A 24,966-nucleotide genomic window follows, 5' to 3' on the forward strand; every position below is an offset into this window, starting at 1 on the left:
GTTCCCCCTTGATGCTATCACACTAGTACATTTTACCACCCTGTACTTTCCATCCGAACCTGTCCTAGTATTCTGTGAGGAATGTACACGAGAAAGCCACACAGCTACCGTAAGTAGATTTAGACATGGCTTTAAAGAGCTGGAATTGGGGCGTGGCCAAGATGGCGGAGTAGACGGACGTCTTCCCTGTCGGCTCCTGCTCCGTGGAGCCCCTAGCCTCGGTTTCTGAGCTGCATCTCCCCCCACGCAGCGAGAGGACCTGTAGCGGACCGGTGACGGGCGAAAACACGGACGGAGCAGAGGCGCCGCGAGGAGGCGGGGCATCGCGCCGAGCCTGACGTGACTGCCGTCGGCCGGCACATCATGCGAGAGACCCGGAGCGCCGGAGAGGCCTGCGGATGCACTGCGGCGAGACGCGGCCCCCTGCCTTTGCTGACCCAGGGGACTGACAGCGACCCAGCGACCGACGGAAGCGGGCCCTGGCCCAGTAAACGGTTGGACTCCTTCGCAGGTAGCGGCGAGGGGTGGCGGCGCGGCGGATCCCCCCCCGGAGGCCCCGGGGGGACAGGTGCAGCCCTAGCACACACGGACGTCGGCGCTGGGCCCCCGCTAAGGCGACTGGGTGGCACAGGGGTGGGGAGCGCCCTCTCCCACCCGGAAGATAACGGAGCTGGCCCCGGTACACGGAGGCGGCGGCCCTCGGCAGAAGAACCAGCGAATGGTGGGGAGCGCCGCTGCGGAGACAAGGTGGGCCAGTGTGGAGAGTGGGGGGCAGGACCTTGAAGGGCCCCGACAGAGAGCCGGCTGCCCAGGACATAAGTGAGTGGGCCCTGCTGGCTGAGACGGGAAGGCTGTGCATTCGGGGCGGCCAACGGCCCAGCTGGAGAGGCGCCAGAGAGACGGTCTCCCCTCACACCCATCTGCGGAGTTTCTCTCTCGGAACCCTCGTGGCGGTGCAGGAGGGCGACTGGGGTCCGCGGGCCCCTGTCCGCAGCAGGGAGGGACAGAGCGGAGAGTACTGCGGCCCAACGGCACCGGCATCGGCGCAGCTGCGCCGTCGGATGCGGAGGTAGGGGTGCCCGCCGTGGGAGAGTTCGGAAGGAGTGGCAGGAGCGCGACGCGGGACGGCCTTCACGCCGGTGGTGCGGGTGGCCCCGCGGGAGAGCCGGAACCAGCGCCGAGGGGAGGCGGGAGTTGCACCCGTTGCACCACGGGGCCGGAGACTGCAGGAGGTGGACCAGTGGCTGTGTGGGTCCGGGAGCGGCCGTGCCCCAGCGACCATGGCTGGCAACAAGGGAGGGAGGAAGGGGGAGCGTACCCTTCCGGAACTACTTGGACGACAGCAGCACCGGGCGGATCGGGGGCAGCAGTCCCCTGGTACCTCAGGAGGGGCGCAAGACTCTGGACACGGAGAACCTCCCCTCACCAGGTCCTTTATGGAGTCTCTCTTCAGCACCCTTCGGGAGGATTTCCAAACTCTGAAGAGTGAAGTGGCAGGTGAGGTGCGGGAGATGCACCGGGAGGTGGATGGCCTGGGAGAGCGGGTGGCCGCGGTGGAGGACGCCGGTAGCAGAAGAGACGAGGAAGTTGAACAACTGCAACAGGAAGTGCTGCGCCTCCGGGACCAGCAAATTGACCTCCAGGCACACGCTGAGGACCTTGAAAATAGGTCTAGACGGAACAGCATTAGGGTCCGCGGACTTCCTTCCTTGGCCGAGGGGGCAGACGTCGCAGGATGTATGCAAGCCCTGTTCCGTGAGATATTGGGGGAAGCGGATGGGTTCCCTATACGGATCGACCGAGCGCATAGAGTGGGACCCCAACGAAGCGCGTCGGCGCGACCCCCGGACATTCTGGCTTTCCTCCCGGATTTCCCACTCAAGGAGCGCATCATGGCAGAGGCGCGGAAGCGGCAACCTCTGACTTTCCGAGGCCATCAGGTGGCCCTCTACCAGGACCTGTCAGCTATCACGCTGCAGAAGCGTAAAACGTTCAAGGTGGCTACGGACTTTCTCAGGACACATGACACGCCCTATACCTGGGGGCACCCCTTTCGACTCATTTTCCGCTGGAATGGTACGATGCACCAACTGCGCTCCCTGCAGGAGACTTGTGGGGTCCTGGGAATCGAGGTGCCGGAGGCCGAGGGGGCCGCGCAGAGGCGGGGGCACCCCCGGGAGGATGGATGGCGGAGGGTCTCGGGGCGTCGGCCCCGTGGACGAACTGCACGCCCGGACTCGCCCACCATCAGGTCCGGCATGGACGATGCGGTAATGGAAGTGGCCGGGACCATAGGCGTCAGCGACGTCGCATTGACTGCGTGAGCCAGCTCCGGGGGGAGATTACCACAGCCTTTATTTGCTATGCAGGTTTGAGGGCCGGGTGGGGCGGGGGCGGGCGGGGAGGAAGTGGTGGCTGGACGTTCACTAGTATACCTCACCGAAGACCTGCTTCCAGGGAGCAGGACTTGGACATTGAAGTTTCGGGACTTGGGGGGGACAAGTGTGGGGCTGTTTGCATGTTATCAAAGGAGGATTGGGCGGGGGACTGGGGAGTTTGGAGTGGGGCTTGGGGGACTGGGAGGGGGAGTTGGGTGTGGGTGTGGGAGTTGTCCAGTGCGCTATGTCCGGAGCTGTTGCTTGGCCTGTGTTTCTCAACTTTGTCGTGCTTTGTGCTGATAAGGAGGCGCACGAGGAGGTGGATTGTGGGGTTGGGGGGTGTGGGGGGGAGACCTGGTCACATTGGGGCTGGTGATTGGTATTAGGCCGCGCAGCGCAGGGGGGAGCGGCTTTGCATATGGTCTTTGGGAGACTGACTGGCGGTTTGAGTGGGGGGAGTGTGCCTGCGCACTATGATCGCCACGCAGGACGCTAGCGCCTTTCTACACATTTCTTACTATGCCTCCTCATACCTTTAAGATCGTGACCCTGAATGTCAGGGGTCTGAACAATCCAGTTAAGCGGCGAGCGGTGCTTTCCTTGTTAGAAAACACCCGGGCGGACATATGCCTTCTTCAGGAAACCCACCTGTTACCACAGGATACACATAGGCTACGCTCTTGTAAATTCCCGACGCAGTTTTTCTCTTCCGGTATTGCCAAGACAGCCGGGGTGGCGATTCTAGTGGCTCGACATTTCCGGGGGGAACACATCCACAAACTAGCAGAGATAAAAGGGAGGCACATAGGTTTCAGGTGGGGGGCATTCCATTCACGATAGGCTCCCTTTATAGCCCCAATGATAGACAGGAGCGGTTCTTGCAGTCTGCGGTGGAGGAGATTTCGGCCTCGCCGCATAGGCATGTCATCCTAGGGGGCGACCTTAACATGGTCTTTGATTCGGTGGTCGACCGATCGGTGCAGCGTTCCCCGCAAGTTGGGGAATTTTCAGCCGACTGTAAGGCTAGACTTGCGGAGGTGGACCTTCGGGACCTCTGGCGCCAGAAGCACCCCGTGGCCAGGGATTACTCCTACTACTCCCATGCGCACAAGACATATGCGAGGCTTGACCATTTTCTGGTCACCTCCCCGGTGCAGGCCCTGGCATCCGCTGTGGACATGGGGGTTATTTCCTTGTCGGATCATGCCCCTGTTGAGGCCTCCTTTTGCTTGCCGCCGTCTGCCGCCCCGGAGAGGGTCTGGCGCCTTCGGGATACTCTACTACACAGGAAAGCGGTAACGGACCGTATTGGGCGGGTACTTAGGGAATATCTGGCACACAATGATAACACAGATACCACCAGAGCCACTCAGTGGGCAGCTCTGAAGGCGGTCCTCCGTGGGGAGTTCTTGTCAATCTCCGCGGCCGAAAATAGGGAGCGCAAGCTAAAGAGGGATGAGCTTACTGACAGAGTTCGTGAGCTGGAACTGATCCACCGCAGGACGGGGGCTCCGAGGATTTGGCGGCAGCTCAAGGCAGCGAGGAAACTTCTTGCTGCCTTGGATGTGGACCGGGCGGAATATGCGGCCCTCCGATTGCGCCACGCTTTTTATACTGGGGGGGACCGCTGTAGCAAGCTCTTGGCCAATAGACTCCGGGCCACCCGGCAGAGCCAGTCGGTGAAGGAACTCTCTGACCCCACGGGCGGTGCAGTAACAGATGACGCATGCATCTCGGCCGTGTTTCGAGGGTTTTACGGGAGCCTCTACGCGGGTGACCCGACGGATGTACCGGCTATGACCTCCTACCTGGACTCGGTCACTCTGCCTGCCCTGGACCCTGTACAGGCGGACCACCTGGACAGGGCCATTAGCATAGAGGAAGTGGTGACGGCCATTGCCAGACTCAAGCACGGCAAAGCGCCGGGCCCCGATGGCTACTCGGCACTCTTCTTTAAGACATTCTGCGGGTCGTTAGCCCCCATCCTCACCCGCCTCTTCAACTCCTTTGCGGAACCCGGTGCCATATCACCTGACCTCTTGAGGGCTCCCATCACGGTCATCCCCAAACCGGGGAAAGACCCTAAGCACTGTGGTTCTTATCGGCCGATCTCTCTCCTGAATGTCGACCTGAAACTCTATACTGGAATTTTGGCACGCCGCCTGGCGCTTCATCTGCCCGACCTTGTCGACCCGGATCAGGCGGGCTTCGTTCCGGGGCGGCAGACGGTGGATAATATGAAGCGGGTGGTCCACCTGCTGGAAAAGGCTTCCCGGATCCCGGGTGAGAGGATGATGCTCACGGTGGACGCGGAAAAGGCGTTCGACCGGGTGCATTGGCCCTTCCTGGAACAAGTGCTGGTGAAGGCGGGTATAGGGGAGCGGTTCCGTACCATGATCCTTAACTGCTATAGGGAGCCCTCGGCAGTGGTCCGGGTTAACGGCCACACCTCTGCGGCCTTCCCCATCGAGAGAGGTACCAGGCAGGGCTGCCCGCTTTCGCCCCTGCTCTTTGCTCTCTACATGGAGCCGTTCGCTCAACGGGTGCGGACGCGGCCGGTGGTGGAGGGGATACGGATGGGAGGCTTTACCCATGCGATCAGCCTCTACGCTGATGATGTCATCTTTACATTGGCTACACCCCGGACATCGCTTCCAGCCTGTATGGAAGAATTGGCGGCGTTCGGCGCGGTCTCGGGCTTCAAAGTAAATATGGGGAAGTCGGTGGCTTTGGATATCTCCCTGGCGACGGACACTAAGGCATATTTGCAGGACAGGTTCCCGTTACTTTGGTCCTCAGAGGCGATACCTTATTTGGGGATTCAGATCGCCCCAACGTTGTCCGCTATGGTTTCGGCCAATTACTCGGCCTTGGGTACCAAGATCAAGAGCGAGCTAGGCTGCTGGAATCGCCGCATTCCTGCCTGGTTAGGTAGGATTGCTGCCGTCAAGATGACGATCCTGCCGCAGGTACTCTACTTATTCAGGGCCCTGCCGCTGCCGCCGCCTAAGGGGTGGATACAGCAGCTACAGTCGGACGTGGCCCGATTTATTTGGCAGGGGAAAAAGCCTAGGCTACGTAGGACCCTCTCCCTTTTGTCCCCTGACGCTGGGGGCCTAGGTATTCCCGACTTCCGTAAATACTTTCAGGCGGCGCAGTTGAGGTACCTGGTCGAATGGTGCAGGTGGGAGTCGGATAAGCATTGGCTTTTCCAGGACCAAGCAGTGGCGGGGCGACCTCTGCAGGAGATACCGTTCCTACACCGGTCCCACCGGCCTAGGAACCTTTACGCCTCCTTCGTTACTAGGGTACCTCTGCGGGTCTGGGATGCGACCTACCTTAGATATGGCCTCACCACGTTTCCCTCGCCGCTTTCGCCGCTAGTGGACAATCCGGCCTTCACTCCTGGGATGGAGAGGGGAGCCTTCACGCATTGGCGGCAGGCGGGCTGTAGAGCATTATTTCACCTGTATGGCCCCGAGGGGGTCATCCCGTTCACACAATTTCGGCTGGACTTCTCATTCCCCGAAACGGAGAGACACCGTTATATGCAGGTTCGGCACTGGGCCCTTCAACCACAGGTGAGGGATGTGGCGGATAGGAGGCTCTTACCATGTGAGAGATGGCTGGAGTCCCGTACATCGGACTCGAAGCTAATATCGGACCTGTATAAGTTTCTGCAATTACCTTCAACGCATTTCCACAATCCAGGGAGGGTTCGATGGGAGCGGGAGCTTGGGAGGACACTGAGCCACAAGGACTGGGACCACATAACTTACAGGGCGCGCCACTCAGCATACCATATGGGCCTCACTGACACTTTCAATAAAGTGTCCACGTACTGGTATTATACGCCTGAGAGGATTCATGAGTTCGATCATAGTAAGACAGATACATGCTGGCGAGGGTGCGGACAACGGGGAACGCTCACGCACATTCTCTGGGACTGTCCCCTCTTAACTGCCTACTGGAAGGAAGTGCTGGATGATATTGATCTGCGTTTCGGCATAGAGCTCCCGCGCTTCCCGGCCTATACCCTGCTAGGACTCCCAAATGAGCTAATGTATCCCCTTAAGTCCAGAAGAGGCAGGCAGATCGCCATTGCACTCGGCTCTGCAGTTCAGAATATCTTGATATACTGGCGTACAGACACAGTGCCCACGATAACGGGCTGGCTCCATAGACTATGGCACGTGCTGGGGATGGAGAAATTGTCTTTGGTGGTGGCTGGGGATGTAACGCAATTTAATGAACTGTGGCAACCATTCCACTCTCTGCTGCTCACAGAGTTTCGGGAGCTCACCTGTCCGAGGTACCTTCGCCTCCTGCGGCTTACGAGTCCGCCAGCGCCGGATCAGTGAGTGGGTCGCGACCCTCCTCCCCAATTACCTATAGCTTTGGGAGATGGGCTGCACGTTAGTAGCGCACTGGACGGTGGGTGGGGTGGGTTTGGGGTCGGAGTTAGGGGGGGCATTGGGACGTTTGGGGGGGGCGGGGAACGCTTGTATTGAAATGTACTGTCAGGCCGAACTTTTGCCTCTTTTCATTTGCCGATCCTGTATTGTTGTATGTGAGTTCGGATGTGACACACTGACTGAATAAAATACTTTAAACATAAAGAGCTGGAATTATGGGGCATATTATCAAGAGACGGCGTTAAAAGTATCGCCGCTTTAGCGGTAGAAAACTACCACTAAAGTGGCGATAACGGGCTTGATAATATGCCCTTGAGAATTCCCATAGAAGCCCATGTTCTGGTGTCAACATGGGCTTCTATTGGTATTCTCTGCAGCATATTATCAAGCCTATTATCGCAGCAGTTTTCTGCCACTAAAGTGGCGATAATTTTAACGCCGTGCTTGATAATATGCCCCTGAATTCTTATTCTTGTCAGTCAATACTGGTTTCCCTTAACTATGAGAAACAATTCCTCAATGTAAACTAAATACTTAGGGCCTGACTACAAGTAGGTTCGTTGTTTTCTACCAGAGCGAAAACCCAGGTTTGCGAATGGGTTGGAATTACAAATTTTGACTGTATTTGATGCATTGAATAATTACTGGATGTGTAAAATACCTCAACTGTTGTTAAATTTCGGCAGGTCACACCTGATAAAATTTAACTGAGCCAAATCTTACAGTATTTACTGTGCCATGCGGATTGTGGTGCACTAAACAATAATAATGATAGCTATGTGTTAGCACATCTGTCACCACTGGGTAGCTTTGAGCTACACAAACTTCATTATGGACATATTGATCACTCAGAAGGAACTTTTTTCTGCTCTGTTGAATTTTTAGTGATTGTTGTAACATTCTTTCTGTGCATATTAAAAATAAATAAAACAAATAAAAAATAAGCTCTTGACGCCACAGCACACACCTTGTCACTATAAAGAGTTCATATACCTCCCTCCTTTACATGGATCTACAAAAAGGCCTAACCAACCGGGTGCTCGTCTTCTGAAAAAAGTGTGTTGACAGTGATCATGGGTTCCTGCAGTTGAGCTTGCCTCCACCATATTTGGATGTTGGTCTTAATATCCAGAGAGATGTAAGTTTCACTTCTACTGAGATTGTTGGCTAGATCCACATGCCCCAGAGTAGTAGTGACAACACATATAGGGAACATTCCTTACAGAAGAACTTCCCCAGTGGAATGTTTGCCTCCCATACTAGTTGAGTATTCAGTGGCTCTCCCACACGTTTCCACCTCTACTATAATCAGTTAAACCCCAGAGTCAAACCACATTGGTTCATTTATGACTGCAGGGTAATTGTTAATGACCACCCACCGCACAAACTGTTCTGACTACCATTGAGCATTAGAACTGGGGCGTCAGCTTTTATCTCCACCTGAAGCTGTCACTTATTGATGTGCAGCCGCACAAAGGGGCATATTTTCTAGGAAGTGGTGGAGCGCGGCATTAGCCACCTTGGCTTAACGGCACGCTCTGCCACTTCTAAAACGCAGAGATACATTTGAAGGTGTATTTACAAGGATACGGTGCAGCCCTGCGTTTTCCCCTGCACTGGTGCTAATTTTAGCTGTCTAGCGCTGTAGTGCAAGGGTGCCTGCATTGTAGGGGAGATTGTTTATGTGCAGGAAGGTGCTCCTTCCTGCACAAAAACAATCTAAAATGGCATTTTGAAACTTCTATGTGTGTTGCTTAATGCAACATGCATAGAAGTTGCAAAATGTCGTTTTTTTTAATTGATTGTTTATGTGCAGGAAGGGTCTATGAGTGCTGCACAACACAGCACAGATAGAAACAGCAAAAACGAGGAGAAGTTAAACATTTCTCCTCATTGCGCCTGTTTAAGACCAGGTTTTCCCTGGTCTTAATTTTGGCCTGCCCCATATTTATGCTGCCCTTGTAAATGTGGGGCAGCATCAACATCAATGGGTGTTGTATTGGAACGCCCACCGCAACACCTATTGCCCACCCCTTTCACGCTAATTATAGCGTGAAAGAAATAAGTTACTTACCTGTAACTGCAGTTATTCAATATTGGTATCTTTCATAGATTCACATGCTTGAATCATTCCCCGTCGTCGAAGTGGGAGTCCCACTGTAATATAAATAAAGCAGTAATTAATAACTTTCAAAGGCTGTCATGGAGGCAACCATGCATTTAATAGACTATCCACCTCCTTTTCTAAAAAAAGGACCAAACCTAAACACAACTAATCAGTAACCAGCACCCTCTTGAACCTTCCCAAGAGAGGCTGAATCCCTCAGATTGTCCAGCACAAGTGTGGATAGTAATACTGTAGTGCCAGAGAAGTCTCTCCGGGGAGGAGGGTGGGTTGCATGTGAATCTATGAAACATACCAATACTGGATAACTGCAGTTACAGGTAAGTAACTTAGGGGCATATCATCAACGAGGCGTTAAAAAATTATTGGCACTTTTGCGTCCGTTTTCGGACGAAAAGCCGCGATAATTTTAACTCCCTATTAGCAATCCATGCTTCTTCGCACTTTCCCTTAATGCCCACTTTGCATCTCTAATGAGATGCAAAGTGGGCGTTCCTCCCCAGAATAACGGGAGAAATGTCACTAATCGACATTTCTCCTATTATCAAGCCTCACGCAAAGCAGCATAGCGACAAGAAAAGTAGCAATAACCTCTGTTATCGCTAGTTTCCTTACGCCTGCTTTGAAACTGACTTAGCCATGATATCCTATGGAAGGTGGATATCATGGCTAAGTATGTGTAGCACTATCAGCAAGCTATCGCCAAAAGTTGTGCGATTATCACTGGTTTTCCAGCGATAATCACACAGTTGGCAGCTTGCGCTCTGAATTTTATCGCTTTGGAGATAAGCGTTGCTGATAGCACGCTATCTCCACGATAAAATTCAGAGTTGACCGTCGATAATTATCCTCGCGCTAAGTGCGCTTAGCGATAATTATCGCCGGCCCTTGCTGATATGCCCCATATTTCTTATCCAGTATTGGGGTATCTTTCATAAATTGACATACTTAAATCAGAATAGTAAGCAGTTATATACACTTAGTAAGCACTTTTAGTTGATGTCGGGTAGTGTCAATAATACTTCCAAATGTATTAACAAAAGGTAAGCTTTTTGAAAGTGTTGGTGCAAATTAAATGCATATAAAGGCGTTGGCATGTGCAATAAATATCTCTATTGTCATCTTAAACAAGTATACCAATTCTAAATTTACAGAACACACCTTTTTAAAACTCTATTGATATTGTCCATAGAACACAAAACCTCTAATTAAAGAGGCTCACCTTATTGAAATAATTTACGTGGTACTGCCATACCCATTGCTGCGTCTGCCCTCTGTGTCGACTCCAGGCAGTAATGCTGCGTGAACGTATGTGTTGTTTTCCACGTTGCAGCTCTGCAGATTTTTTCCAGTGGCACACCAGCGAACATGGCAGCTGAAGTAGAGACTGCCCGAGGGAGTTTGCTTTCACTGTCATAAAGAATGGTTTGCCAGCCTTATCGTGGCATACTTGAATGTGATAGTAGTTTTAGAAACTGCAGTGCCTTGACTGCCTTGCCCATAGGCTACAAATAGGTGATCTGTCTTGATAATAGACTTAGCCCTTTGCAGGTAGAATTCAAGACATCTCTTGATGTCTAAAGTGGGGGGAGTTCGTACCGCAGGAGTAGAAGCATCTGGGAAAAAAGTCCTTAGAATGACTAGTTTGTTCAAGTGGAACTGCGAAGGAACCTTAGGAATGAATTTTGGATTCGTCCTGAGAATAACCATCTCGTCAGTATAGCAAAGGAACGGATGTTTTATGCTGAAAGCTTGTATCTGACTAACCCTTCTAGTTGACGTGAGGGCTAATAGGAGAGCTACTTTCCACATTAGGTATTTGATGTCGGCCCTATGGATGGGCTCAAAGGGTTGCTCCATGAATTGTGATAGGACTACATTTAAGTGCCACTCAGGGGGTGGAGCTCAGACAGGAGGGAAAGTATGAAACAAACCCTTCATGAATTGCTGTACAATTCTTGTAGAGCATAGAGATGGGTGTTTCAGTGAGGGCCTATATCTAGAAATAACTGCGAGGTGAACCTTAACTGAAGAATATACCGGCCCAGATTTTTCCAAGGATAGTAAGTATGGCAATATTTGTTCTGGAGCAGAGAGATACGGATGCACCTTATTTTGCTGCCCCCATAGACAAAATCGTTTCCATTTCAGTCTGTACGTCTTGCTGGTGCTATTCGCACGAGACCTGGTTTTAATGTCTTTGCACTCTTGCGCAATGGTCAGATCCTTAAATTTGAAGCATTCAGGAGCCACGCATGTAACTGAAGAGACGCTGGCTCCGATGACATATCTGACCCTGGTTCCTGGTCAAAAGAGTTGGTGTTGGTAATAGACGGATGGGCTGGGCTAACGAGAATAGGTCAAGCTCCGTGTACTAATGCTGTCTGGGCCATCTGGGAGCTATCAGTCCATCTGCATTTTCGTAAGGACCTTGGGTGAGAATGGAATGCTTGCAAAGAATCAGCATTTGGAATTGATTTAGGTCGCAAACAGATTCAAAGCTGGTTTTCCTCAAACTGAAACGATCCTGTCCAGCTTGTGTTGTTCGAGCTCCCACTCGTGGCAGATGTCTTTGGTTCTGCTCAGAGTGTCTGCCAGGGTATTCCGAAGCCCTGGAACATGATCCGCTGTTAGGGATATCCCATGAAATGTTAGCCAGTTCCACAGCTGCTTGGCATCCTGTGAGAGAAATAGAGATTTGGTTCCTCACTGTTTGTTGACATAAAACACGCGTGTGGTGTTGTCCGTGCGGATCAACACCGATGAGCCTTTTATTCGAGGGAGGAAAAATGGCTTTCAACTCCAGCCTGTTCATTTGCATTTCACGATGGGCCGATGACCATTTTCTCTGAATCTAAAGGTCTTGAATATGACCTACCCAACCTTCCATGGAAGCATCTGTGGTGACTATGAATTTCGGGATCACCGGCAGAAAGGAGAGGCCCTGAGACAGATGTGACTTCAGTGTCCACCATTGGAATGCCTCTTTCATACGTGGGGTGATAGTTATCACGTCGTCGAAGGATCCCGTAGTATGAATCCATTGACATTGGAGTTCTTCTTGCAGCGGTCTCATATGCAGACAAGCTAGAGGCACTAGGTCGATTGCAGAGGATAGCATGCCCAGTAGAGACTTGAATGTTCTCACAGAAGTGTACTTTCTTTTGGAAAGTCTGAGAGCCAAAGTTTGCAACTTGTCTTTCTTGTGCGAGGGAAGCTTTGTTCTGAATGGTGTTCAAGTCGGCCCCTAAAAAAGTCATTGTCTGACTTGGAGAGACCGATGACTTTTGTTGGTTTATTGAAAGGCCTAATTTGTGACACAGATCTACACAATCCTCTGTAGCAGCTTTCGCTAGACGAGCGGATGGAGCTTTCAGGAGCCAATCGTCTAAGTATGGATATACTTGATAACCCTGGTTCCGCAAGCTGGCTGCCTCTGGAGCCAGAAACTTCATAAAAAAGCGTGGAGCCGATTTGAGGCTTAAAGGTAGGACTCGGAACTGATTGTGGGTACCAGCCACTGTGAATCAGGGGAATTTTCTGTGTTTGGGCTGTATAGGAACATGGAAATAAGCATCCTCCAGATCCAATGAGGTCATGTAATCCCTGCTGTTGAGGTGCCGAAGGATGTCGAAGAGCGTGACCATTCTTGTTTGATTTTTGAGGAATTTGTTTAGTCTGAGGTCTAAGGTAAGAGAGGTCTCCACTTTCCCGATGTTTTGCATACAAGGAAGAAGGGTTCCATGATGGAATATCGTTAACATAAATATCGTCAGAAATAAATATCGTCACTAAAATATCGCTTACATTAATATCGTCATCCTATACTTAAACAAGGATTCACACAAATATCGATTTTTTTTTATCGACAACCCTAATATCGTTCACACTAATATCGACAACATAAATATCGACTACTACATGATCGACTTTATTTTAAATAACATGACCTTAGACATATATATCGACTACACTAACATCGACGACCTATCTGCTTATAGAAATATACAAAAAATATTGTCTTTTTATTACCAACTCGATATGCACTATTCTTTTATTTTACACACTTTTTTTAACTATTTTACTTTACAAAACTATTCACACATATAATTATTTAACGGTTTTCTAATTCAAAATAACGTTCTCGACCAATGATTTTGAAATTTCACTAATTGAACCAATCAAAAGCTACCATTAATTAACTCACTAATATAAAAACAATTATACACTTAACGTAATTTACCATTTTTGGGCCAAACTTGGAGAAAAACGGTTACCTTGCTGAGAGAAGAAAATACAAACCTACGACTACAACTACAAAACGTCATACTACACTTGAAGTAAGTAAAATCCCATTGCTTTTTTCATTCGAACTTAGCATAAAGTAGATAAACTCCCTAAATTAAAAAGTGTTCTTCTTTAGAGTGAAAAAAGAACATGTTGAACTTATCAACAACGACCAGAAACTTACATGTAAAAACATTTATTAACTACCTTATCCATGTCTACTTAGATAGCTGACAAAAATTATTTAAACTTGCTAAGTAAATGTACAATTTACTTCATATATTAACAACTACTATCATCCAAATACTATAAGTAACACAATGATTAGAAAAAAAAAATGAATGCTGCGCTAGGTTGCTGTCCAGTAGCACAGGCGCAAAGGAGGATAGTTCAGTTAATCCATGAATGTATAGGCAGCATACGTGGCAACTGCTTCCAACAAAAAATCGTTTGCAGGGCCACTAAAAGTCTCAGCCATCCAATTAATTAAAGAAAAGGAACATATGTGTTCTTCAACCATCGGAGCCTCTAGCACAATCAGAGGGCAACCGGAATGTTCCTCTAAATAGCTCATAGCCAAGAAGTCGTAGGCAGCCGTTGATATGTCCCAATTACCCAGGATACCATGCGCCGCACCACAAGCCATAATCCGGACACCAGAACAGGCCAACTCGTGAGACACTAAGGGCCTCATCAGTCGATCGAAATCCGGCACCGGAGACACCGTGTTGGTCAAGCACAAATCCAGAGGCCATTCAAAGGGACAATCCGGGCAGTGAAATACAGGTTGCACGCAGGTGAAGTAGGAATACCTGAAGGATAATCCATATGCCAGGCTTAAAGTCGCCAATGGCAGAGTACCATAAAAGTCAAGCATCCTATCACGAAGAAGATCCAGACGGGACAGGTGCTCGTGTGGCACAGAAACAGCAGCCATTCCGTAGTATGAAAAGTAAAAGCAGCACACCTGCCACCAGCGCCAGAAGCAGCGGAACACCTCCAAAGATGCTCGAGAAAATCGAATGAAAAAATGCCGGAATCACACCAAAAATAGTTTGGAAAGAGGTCACGAGGCCTGAGCCTACAAGTTTAAAAAAATGAGCCAGGCCGGTCGTGGACGAGGCATTGAAAATAGTTAGGATCAAAGCTCCGAAATGTAGGGGTAGGTCAGTATTCAAAACCGCCTGTACCTCAGTGCGCGTATTAGCAACGTGAAGGACAAATGTTTCACGAGAGGAAGTCAATGACACCTCTTTTTGGGACAATACAGCTCTTATTCTGCTCAACTTGTTGAACTCTGCTTTCAAGGTTGGAATCGAAGGCCAGATGGAAACATCCAGCCGCCCGTGCGGGGGTGAAAAGAGAACATTATTGCAGCAGACAACCCTCTGCGATACAGTTACTATATATGGGATTCCCACTAACATCCCGCAGCAAGCTTCATTATTCAAAATTAAATAACTACTGTTTGCAAGCAGCGTCAAAGAAGGCGTAATCACAGGCACTGGGACACCTCGTAGGACGCAGGCCAAAATCGGGGCTTGTACATTGCATGCACCGTATAATTGAATGTGCCTACATACCAAGGAATGATCTGGTGTCGTGGTACATTCCTCACCCTTCAGATAAACCTCAGTTCCGTCCCTAGTACATCTATACGTAAAGGGGAGGGACCAAACCTCATGTATGAAAGCGGTGGCCAGCTTTTCATATCTACCCAGAGCATAATGTTTCATACAAGACGTAAACTTAAGAAGTGCGAACGGTAGAGTTATCAACCCGTGTATAAGCCACGTGACTGAATTGATTTCCGCCACAGAGAAAGGTAACGGTTCTAATTTTTCAATATGTAATAATGAATATGTAGCATCTTTCATGGACATAAATAGCTGCTTATCAGTAATGTTAAAAGGAATGAATAACGATGTAGTGCTCAAATAGTCCCAAGGGACCCTCCCTGCCTTTAACGTCTGCAATGTCCATGCAAACTGCATAACAGAACGCAACTGGTTTTGACCATTATATAACACAGACATATCATCATGCACAATATCAACAACTGACGAAACAATATTATCTAATGTATAAATTCTGGAAGAGAGAGTGCTAATGCTGTTATCTATAACGGCTAAAACCTTTTCCATGTTTGCTTGGTCAATAGCTCTCAATCTTGAAGCCGCCTCAATTTGCGAAAATTTCCACACTTCGTTGTAAATAGCATACGCCCACCTTTTGGTTCTGCCACCCACAGGACCTTTAACAAAATAATTCAAATCTATTTTGTCATATAACTTCGATAAATGAACTTTGACAGATGCTAAGGTGGAATGTCGCAGCCAGGATTGACATAACTTTCCCACAGAATATGTAGTTACAGTATGTGACGACTCAAACCGAGGGTCTACGCGTTCCAGAGGACTAAATACCCTTTTGATCAAAAATAAATTGTAAACTCAGGGAAAGTTCTGGATAGTAACCCATAATAAATTACTATTCTAACTCCAATCCAACATAAGTCAGGGAAAGTGCTGGATAGTAAACCATAATAAATTACTATTCTAACTCCAAACATAACATAACTCAGGGAAAGTGCTGGATAGTAAACCATAATAAATTACTAATCTAACTCCAATCCAACATAAGTCAGGGAAAGTTCTGGATAGTAAACCATAATAAATTACTATTCTAACTCCAATCCAACATAAGTCAGGGAAAGTGCTGGATAGTAAACCATAATAAATTACTATTCTAACTCCAAATATAACATAAGTCAGGGAAAGTGCTGGATAGTAAACCATAATAAATTACTATTCTAACTCCAATCCAACATAAGTCAGGGAAAGTGCTGGATAGTAAACCATAATAAATTACTATTCTAACTCCAATCCAACATAAGTCAGGGAAAGTGCTGGATAGTAAACCATAATAAATTACTATTCTAACTCCAAACATAACATAACTCAGGGAAAGTGCTGGATAGTAAACCATAACAAATTACTATTCTAACTCCAATCCAACATAAGTCAGGGAAAGTGCTGGATAGTAAACCATAATAAATTACTATTCTAACTCCAAACATAACATAAGTCAGGGAAAGTGCTGGATAGTAAACCATAACATAAGTCAGGGAGAGTGCTGGATAGTAAACCATAATAAATGACTATTCTAACTCCAATCCAACATAAGTCATGGAAACTGCTGGATAGTAAACCATAATAAATTACTATTCTAACTCCAAACATAACATAACTCAGGGAAAGTGCTGGATAGTAAACCATAACAAATTACTATTCTAACTCCAATCCAACATAAGTCAGGGAAAGTGCTGGATAGTAAACCATAATAAATTACTATTCTAACTCCAAACATAACATAACTCAGGGAAAGTGCTGGATAGTAAACCATAATAAATTACTATTCTAACTCCAATCCAACATAAGTCAGGGAAAGTGCTGGATAGTAAACCATAATAAATTACTATTCTAACTCCAATCCAACATAAATCAGGGAAAGTGCTGGATAGTAAACCATAATAAATTACTACTCTAACTCCAAACATAACATAACTCAGGGAAAGTGCTGGATAGTAAACTATAATAAATTACTATTCTAACTCCAATCCAACATAAGTCAGGAAATGTGCAGGTTAGTAAACAAAAGAAATTTTTCTATCTAAATTATTCCCCTATAATACCAAAATAACGCTTCTTCAATATTAATTTAATTTTTTTTATTAATATTAAAAAATAAATTTCGTGTAAAAAATTTAATTTCGATGTTAAATTTTGATTTCATGATAAATTTCTAATTTATTAATATTTTATACAATTTTTAAAGACTACATTTTTAAATTACTACCCACCCTAATCCCCTATAATACCAAAAACCCGCTCCTAAAATTTTTATTTGAAATGTTTAAATTTAATTACAAATTTAAATTCGTAAACAATTAGAAATTTAAAATTAAATTTTAAATTTCTTAATTATTTTCTAATTTGTTTATATTTTATAATAATTTACTATTCTAACTCCAATCCAACATAAGTCAGGAAATGTGCAGGTTAGTAAACAATATAAATTTTTCTATCTAAATTATTTTTTAGACCCTATTCCCCTATAATACCAAAATAACGCTTCTTCAATATTAATGTAATATTTTTTATTAATATTAAAAAATAAATTTCGTGTAAAATTTTAAATTTCGAGGTTAAAATTTGATTTCATTATAAATTTCTAATTTATTAATATTTTATACAATTTTTAAACACTACATTTTTAAATTACTACCCACCCTAATCCCCTATAATACCAAAAACCCGCTCCTAAAATTTTTATTTGAAATTATAAAATTTAATTACAAATTTAATTTCGTGAAGAATTCGAAATTTCAAATTAAAATTTGGATTTCTTAAATATTTTCTAATTTGTTTATATTTTATACATTTTTAAAAAACCAAATTTTAAATTACTACCCACCCTTATCCCCTATAATACCAATAACCCGCTACTAAAATTTTAACAATTCTTTTGTAGAAAATATTTTTTTACACATATTATTACTAGTAGGAGTTTTGTAAGTTTTTTAAAAACATAATACATATTTTTTTATAAATTTTATAACAACTTATATTTTTCTGTCGATATTATATGAAACGACATTTTGATCAACGATATTCTGTTCATCGATATTTTTTTATGACGATATTTTTGTCATTCTCACGAAACGATATTTTAAAAAAAGATATTTTCTATTACGATATTTTTCACAGTCGATATTCTTACCACGATATTAATGCTAGTCGATATTTTCCCGTCGATATTCTATCTTTATACCAGGAAGAAGCGGGATTAGAAGCCTTTCCTTCTATGAAGTACTGGAACCCCTTCTATTACCCCTTTCTCTAGCATAATCTTTGCTTCCTGTTTGAGTAAGTGAGGACAAAGGGGGTGTGATCGACTGGGTAGAGTGTTTGGTAGGCGCTGGGTAAATTGCAGAGTGTGGCCATAAGATATGAGGTCCAATACCCACTTGTCTGGTGTAATATTGCACCACTGATGGAAACTTTCCCACCGGTTGAGGGGGAGTAAAACATAGCTGGTACTGTTTGCGACCTGAGTCGCGTGCTTGCGACTCTGGTTTTCTGCTTGAGCCCTGCCTGGAGAAACCAGCTGTTGTTGGCTGTCGATAGGATTGCTGTTAGTACCCCTGATGATATTGTGGCTGAAAGGATTGGTAATTCTGGGTGCGCTGGAAATTTCCTCCACAGCCGGAAAGCCATGACCTCGTGCTCCCTGAAAGGGCACTTTATGGTACTGTAGGGTACCCAACACTTTGGCAATATCTGTATCTGTCTTTATAGCCAGGAGAGATTTGTCTTTGTGTTTTCCAAATAGACTATCTCCATCATACGCCATGTCAAGTATTTTTGACTGTACGTCCGGGCAAAAGGACGTTGCTACAAGCCATCCTTGGTATCTTAAAACAGCCGCACCAGCTAGCTGATGACAGTCTGTAATGGCTATATCCGTAGCACAGTCTATAATTCCGGCCGCTGTGCGCTTTCCCTCCGCCAGAACCTTATTATATTCCTCTTTGTTTTTATCTGGAATAAGCTCACTCATGGCTCCTATATTGGACCACATTTGCCGATCGTAGCGGCCCAGAATGGCTAGTACATTAGACGCTCTGATAGAGATTGCAGACATTGAAGAGAAGCTTTTCCCAATGGAGGCCAAACGGCGACTCTCTTTATCCGATGGGGACGTGATGGGAGTGGACGGATTTCTTGATCTCTTCTTGGTCACTTGGAAAATCACAGAGTCCGGTTTGGGATGACCTGTAAGACATGCAGGGGAATCCTCAGGTGCCCTGTATTTCTTGCCATGTCTTGGCAGTACCAGCACCACACAGGCCGGAGTCTTCATTACTATAAGTCCTTCCTGCCAGATATAATCTACAATGGGTATCGATCTTATTGATTTTCTTGATTGTTTTTTAAGGTCATAAAGAAAGCAATCTGATTTCTTGACAATTGTGGGCAGATGAAATCTGGACGAAGCCCTGTCCATCAGGTGAAGACCTCTAATATCCTTGGGAGGTGAGTCCGAAGGACGAGGAGGAGGGGAAAGTGTTGGTACCACATAGTCATCTCATTCATCAGCGGGCGGAGGAGGATCATCTTCAGAAGTGGCAGGGTCATCTCTAGGCGGCATAGTGATTATAGGACGTGGTGTCATCCTAGGAGTAGCAGGAGGAGGCAGTGATGGTGGTGCTACAGGTGGAGGCGGCGGCACTGCAACGCGGTCCTCTTGGGGTGGGAACCTCTTTTTGTAGTTCGCTAGCATGGCCTGTAAGTCATGAATTAGACACGAAGGCAGAGAGCAGGGTCCTGTCTTGGCTGTTCATAATATCTGAAATTATGATACTGTGTTGGAGGAACTAGATAGTGTTGATAGTACTGTGTCTCATCAAAATAGTCCTCATCCTCCTCCTGACACTTGACATTGAGTTCAGAGGGACTATTAGCAGTCCCAAAGGGACCATCATCATCAGTTTGCTCTGCGTCTAGTAGGTGACTAGGAAGCAAACGTGAAATCTTTGGCATTTGAAAATCAGGCTGCAGTGATGGTCTGAACAATCTAAATGATATGGATTGCATTTATAATGGCTTTGTGAATGGAAGCGGAGTCGACGGGCTCGTTGACGACCCGAAACTCTTGTCACCGGCAAAATCGACGAAGATGTCGTCGTCGAGGCTGTTGACGGAGGAGCTGTTGACGACGGTGGAGTTTTCCTTGACGATGGTGTCGTCAATGATGGAGTCGCTGTCGACGGTGAAGCCTTCGTCGACAGTAAAACCTTAATCGGCTATGAAGTTTTCGTCGACGGGGAAATCTTAGTCGACAGAGGAGTTTTTGTCCACAGCATCGTTGATGATGATAACTTTGTTACTGAGGCTGTCGACGACAAGGGAAATCCGGCGGTATCAGGCTTTTTATACTCGCCGTCGAAGTCGCCAGCACCGTCGATGGTCTAGACGACGAAAGAGTAGTCGTCATTGACGTCGCTGAAGTGATAGGCGTCGACGGTGAGACTGACACCGATGAGGATTTGTGGCCGAAATTGCGTCTGGAATGTCCTGAAGATTCAGGTTTTTCCTTAGAAGTCCCAGAAGAATGAGGCAAACTTATCTCTGAGGAGACCTTAGGCTCTTTCTCCTTTTTTCAATATTCTCTGATCAAATGAGAGGTTTTAGGAGGTTTCCTGCCCTCTTCAGGCTGACCCTAAGGAGACCTAGGCCTCTTATGGGATTTAGAGAAAGTGTCGCTCTCCTCATCTGATGACGCTCCTTGCTTTTTCTTCAGACACAATAAAAGTCTGCCCTCTCTGTCTCTAAGAGTCTTAGTAGAAAAGATGCGGCAGATTTTACATTGTTTTGCCTCATGACGGGGATAGAGGCAATAGATGCAATCTTTGTGGGCATCATCAATCTGCACCCTTTTCTTCCCACAGGATTTACAAGATAAAAATAGTCCCTACTTATCAGACACTGTCTATAAAACAATGAATGTGGCTTATCTTAGAAAATTGTTGAAGAACTGAGCAGAGCTCAGGGAGACTCACTTTACACACGACATGCGGTCAAAATCTGAGGGAGTCAGCCTCTCTTGGGAAGGTTCTAGAGGGTGCTGGTTACTCATTGGTTGTGTTTAGGTTTGGACTTTTTTTGTAGAAAAGGAGGTGGATAGGCTATTAAATGCATGGTTGCCTCGATGATAGCCTAAACAAAGTTATTAATTACTGCTTTATTTATATTACCGTGGGACTCCCACTTCAACGACGGGGAATAATTCAAGCATGTGAATCTATGAAAGATACCTCAATACTGGATAAGGGGGCCTTATTTACAAGGCAGAGCCACGTTAAGAGACCTACACTGCGTGGTGGAAAAGGCGAAGCCCCCTTTGCCACCACAAGGTCAGATAAAGTGATGTTGTGGTGGCAACAGGGGCTTGTAAATATGCCCCATAGTTGCAAGCACCTGCATATATTTTCCAGAACGTTCCAGAATCACGTTCCACCCCATTTACATGATAAAACACATACTGCTGATTTATATGGTATCTTGTAACCCTCGGGTGATCAGAGGGGACTACCTAGGCCTGGACAATAGTTTACTGCACAAATCTCAACTTTGTAACTATTTAGCCATGCCGAATGGAAACTATGAACCGCTCCTCTACATTTGTAGGCTGTGCCCAAAATGGCCAGCACACACAACAGTAGTGTCATGCTGGTTGGGAGACAAATAAGTTTCTGGGGTGGCGGGAGCGACTGACAGACATGATGCCCTTGTGGCTGGGCGACCAGCTACGAGACGTGGCCACACTGGAGGGATTGAGGGGCTGGCGCTTATTGGGAATTGAGCACCTCAGAGATGTTTGGAGGGAGAGTTTTCCCCTCCCCTTTGAGGCCCTGCAGCAGGAGTATAGTCTTGCGCCGACCCAGAGATTTCCTTACTTGAAGCTTGTACATGCCTTGCAGCGATATAAACGAGATACGGCTGTCCTCGATCACTTCCCGTTAGAGGACAGGCTCCTAGTAGACCCCATCCCTGACAAAGGAACATCAACGGTATACCGGAAACTCATTAATAATGCTCGGGATCCCTTGGTCTCCCTCTGCAACGCCTGGGTGGACGACCTGGGTAACATAGATGACGATGACTGGACATAGGCCCTCTAGAGCCCCACAAAGCTTGGAATAAGTGCATGATTCAGATTGATACAACTTAAGATACTTCACCGCTCGTACTATTCATGGACACTCCTCCACAAATGGGGCAGGGCACCATCCGCATGTTGCACTAGGGGTTGCCAGCAGGAGAGTATCTTTTTTATATTTTATGGAAATGCCACCAAGATTGGTCCATTCTGGCAAAATGTAACGACTGCGATGTCCAGGGTGGTGGGAACGTAAGTTCTGATGGACGCCTGGTGGCTCCTCCTGATGATCCAGGGTGAGGGAGACTGGCCACGACATGCTAAAATTTGGTTGGCGCTGGGGGCGGGGAACGCTAAACGAAATATTGCCCAGTGTTGCGGAGCACCCCTTCCCCTGTCAGCAGTAGATTGGAAAAATGACTTAGATTGGTGCCAGAGGGCGAAGGAGGAGGTGTAAAAAAGTAGGGGGATTGTGAAGAAAAGGGAAAAATCTGGTCTCCATGGATTAGATACAGAAAGCAACATACCTGCCGTGAACACCCACTGGCCATAAACAGAACTGTTAACTTAACTTTATGTTTATCCTTGTGATGCTTAAACCTGTCTTACCTCCCCATAGAGGTTCCATCTATAAGGTTCACAAATTGAACTGTCCACATGCATATATGCGCTACAAAGTCCTGTCTTTTGAGCTGGTTCAATAAAAAGATTTTTTTTTTACTTTGCAACTATTTGTAACTGCTTTGTAACTGTGTAAACTTTTCCAGTTTTGTAGAACATTCAGGTGCCTGTTGGAGTTTTAGATTTTAAAAACCACACTAGGGAAGGCAGATGTGTCCTATTTGATTTTTCAAACACCATTAGGGACTACAATCATTTTTTAAACTGCAAAAAGGAAAGCAAACGTGTGCTCTGCCTCTTGCTGTAAACAGAGCACCAATGTTTACTTTATCTACATATGAGAGACAACAGAATTTTTACTGCCTCTACAGCGGCCTAGAATCGATACATGGTAAATAGGAAAAATGCCTCCCATCCTACGGTGCCCTACACTCCAGGATAGGACTTGAAAACATTTATAACACTGTAAGTTTTTGCTGAGAATTGTGATCCCTCCTTTATATGCAAATAGTTGGTCGTTCCCAGATTTTTCTGTGTGAATATATTTGTGTGGTTTAGGCCATTCCCACAGTCCTGGCTGTGTCTATGCTAGTCCTTGCTGCAAAGCAGTCCTCATCTGTAGCAACTTTCTTACCGCAGGACAATCTAACGTCTCCTAAACTAGAGGTCAGAGGTGCAGAAGGCATATTATTTTCTCAGTTGTTGTGGAGATTTGATCCTATGACAGAGAGGCTCTGTGTTCTTCTCAATTGAGTCTGTAATCTAAATGGGGACCTGGTAACATTTTGTAACGAAGATGTAACTTTAGGATTGTGTTGATTCTTTTCTACCACCCTGATGGTAACAAACGTAAATTGCAAATGGATTAAGCAGCATCTGACAAGACACAAATCTTGATTTACAAAACATTTGTTTGACTTGCAAATCGAATAAGATTGTGGGATCAGGAATTTGAGACGAGTCAGAGTTCAGGGGTCATTGATAGTGAGAGATTAGGAGACTACACACTCTGAGGCAAGTGGTTAACAGTCAAGGTGTGCAATTGGAAACAGGAAAAACTGAGGCCTGGAGTAAGGAAGGTGATTAAAGGGGGTATAGGGTCAGGAATCAAGCTTAGGATTTGTGGTCAGCTAATATGTAAAGTCTCCTCAGGAGTAGGGGCTGCGATCAGTATACACGGGTTCATAATAGAGTAAGGCATTAAGTGAAGAAGGTAACCGTGGTAAGTGGTGAGTTGGACAAAGAAGCTGGGCTTTGCATTGGTGAGATCAAGGCCCATGTTCTCTGTCAAAGAGAATACTTAGATATATCCTCCTGAATAGAAGCCATTGAGGAGATATAAATTCAAAGGGTAAGTAAGTGTGCAAAAAACCTATCTCATTTTCTTGTGAAATGGTAGGGAAAGCAATGGAATGGATACATTTCCATGATTCACGTCGAGATTTTGTGTATTGTTTTGTTTTCCTTCAAATTTTCTAGTTCACAAACATTAAAACAAAGGGGCATATTAGCAAGGGCTGGCGATATAATTATCGCCGCTTTAGCGTCCGTTTTCGCGATAAGCGGCGATAATTATATTGCAATATCACCAAGGACACGCTAGCGCGTGTTTCTTTGATGTAGAGACCGTTTTTTCACAGCCTCGCATCGCTAATGAGATGCAAAGAAGGCGTGGCTGTGAAAACAACACATGAAAATATCGCGAAGGCAGCTTTGCGATATTAACAAGGAGGTGCAGCGATAAAAAAAATCACGCTACCTCGGCCTTAACGCTGGAATTTGACGTCTGTTAAATTCCAGACTAAGGCATACTAATAAAGGCAGGTGGATTATGCTGACACGACCACAGGGTCGTATCTGCAATGTTATCCCTGTTTTCCATGAAACATTGCTGGAAAACCAGCGATGTTCCATAGTAAACACCGCTATCGCTGAAATATTATCACCATAGCGCTATGTATTGTTAATATAGCGTTATCAGGGCGATAATTTTCAGCTATAGCCGGCGATAATATTTCTACCGCTATGTGGGGCCAGCGATAATTATCGCTGGCCCTTGTTAATATGCCCCAAGATTCTTTGTTATTGTACTTGATATTGTTAAATCATTCTTTTTCTAACGCTATGTTAATCAGATCTAGGTCTGGCATGCTTTCAGGGTTGTCATGGCTACCTCTTGTTCCCAGGTCGTTTGCTGTTGTGTCTCAGCTGTGGACTTCCCTTGATGGTGATAGAGATTATATATTGTCATTGTCATGTACTGTCATAGCATCAGGACTGCACTTCTTATTCAGAGACAGATGACATAAGGTGATGTCAACAGTTACTCCCTTTAAGCAACAAAGGGTTTGTTACATTTGGACAACTAAGGAAGATGTCGCTTTGGTCGAGATATTCATATCCTGGATTGTTTTAC

The 24,966-nt window shown here is 46.3% G+C and overlaps 1 protein-coding gene across 3 annotated transcripts in view; it reads left to right on the forward strand.

Annotated features, from left to right (window-relative positions):
- WNT6 (Wnt family member 6) overlaps positions 1-24,966 on the forward strand; it is a 584,989-nt gene that overhangs the window by 500,099 nt on the left and 59,924 nt on the right. The gene's annotated exons all lie outside the window — the stretch shown is intronic.

This window comes from Triturus cristatus, chromosome 3_2 (assembly GCF_964204655.1).
Source record: "Triturus cristatus chromosome 3_2, aTriCri1.1, whole genome shotgun sequence".
Classification (NCBI taxonomy): domain Eukaryota; kingdom Metazoa; phylum Chordata; class Amphibia; order Caudata; family Salamandridae; genus Triturus; species Triturus cristatus.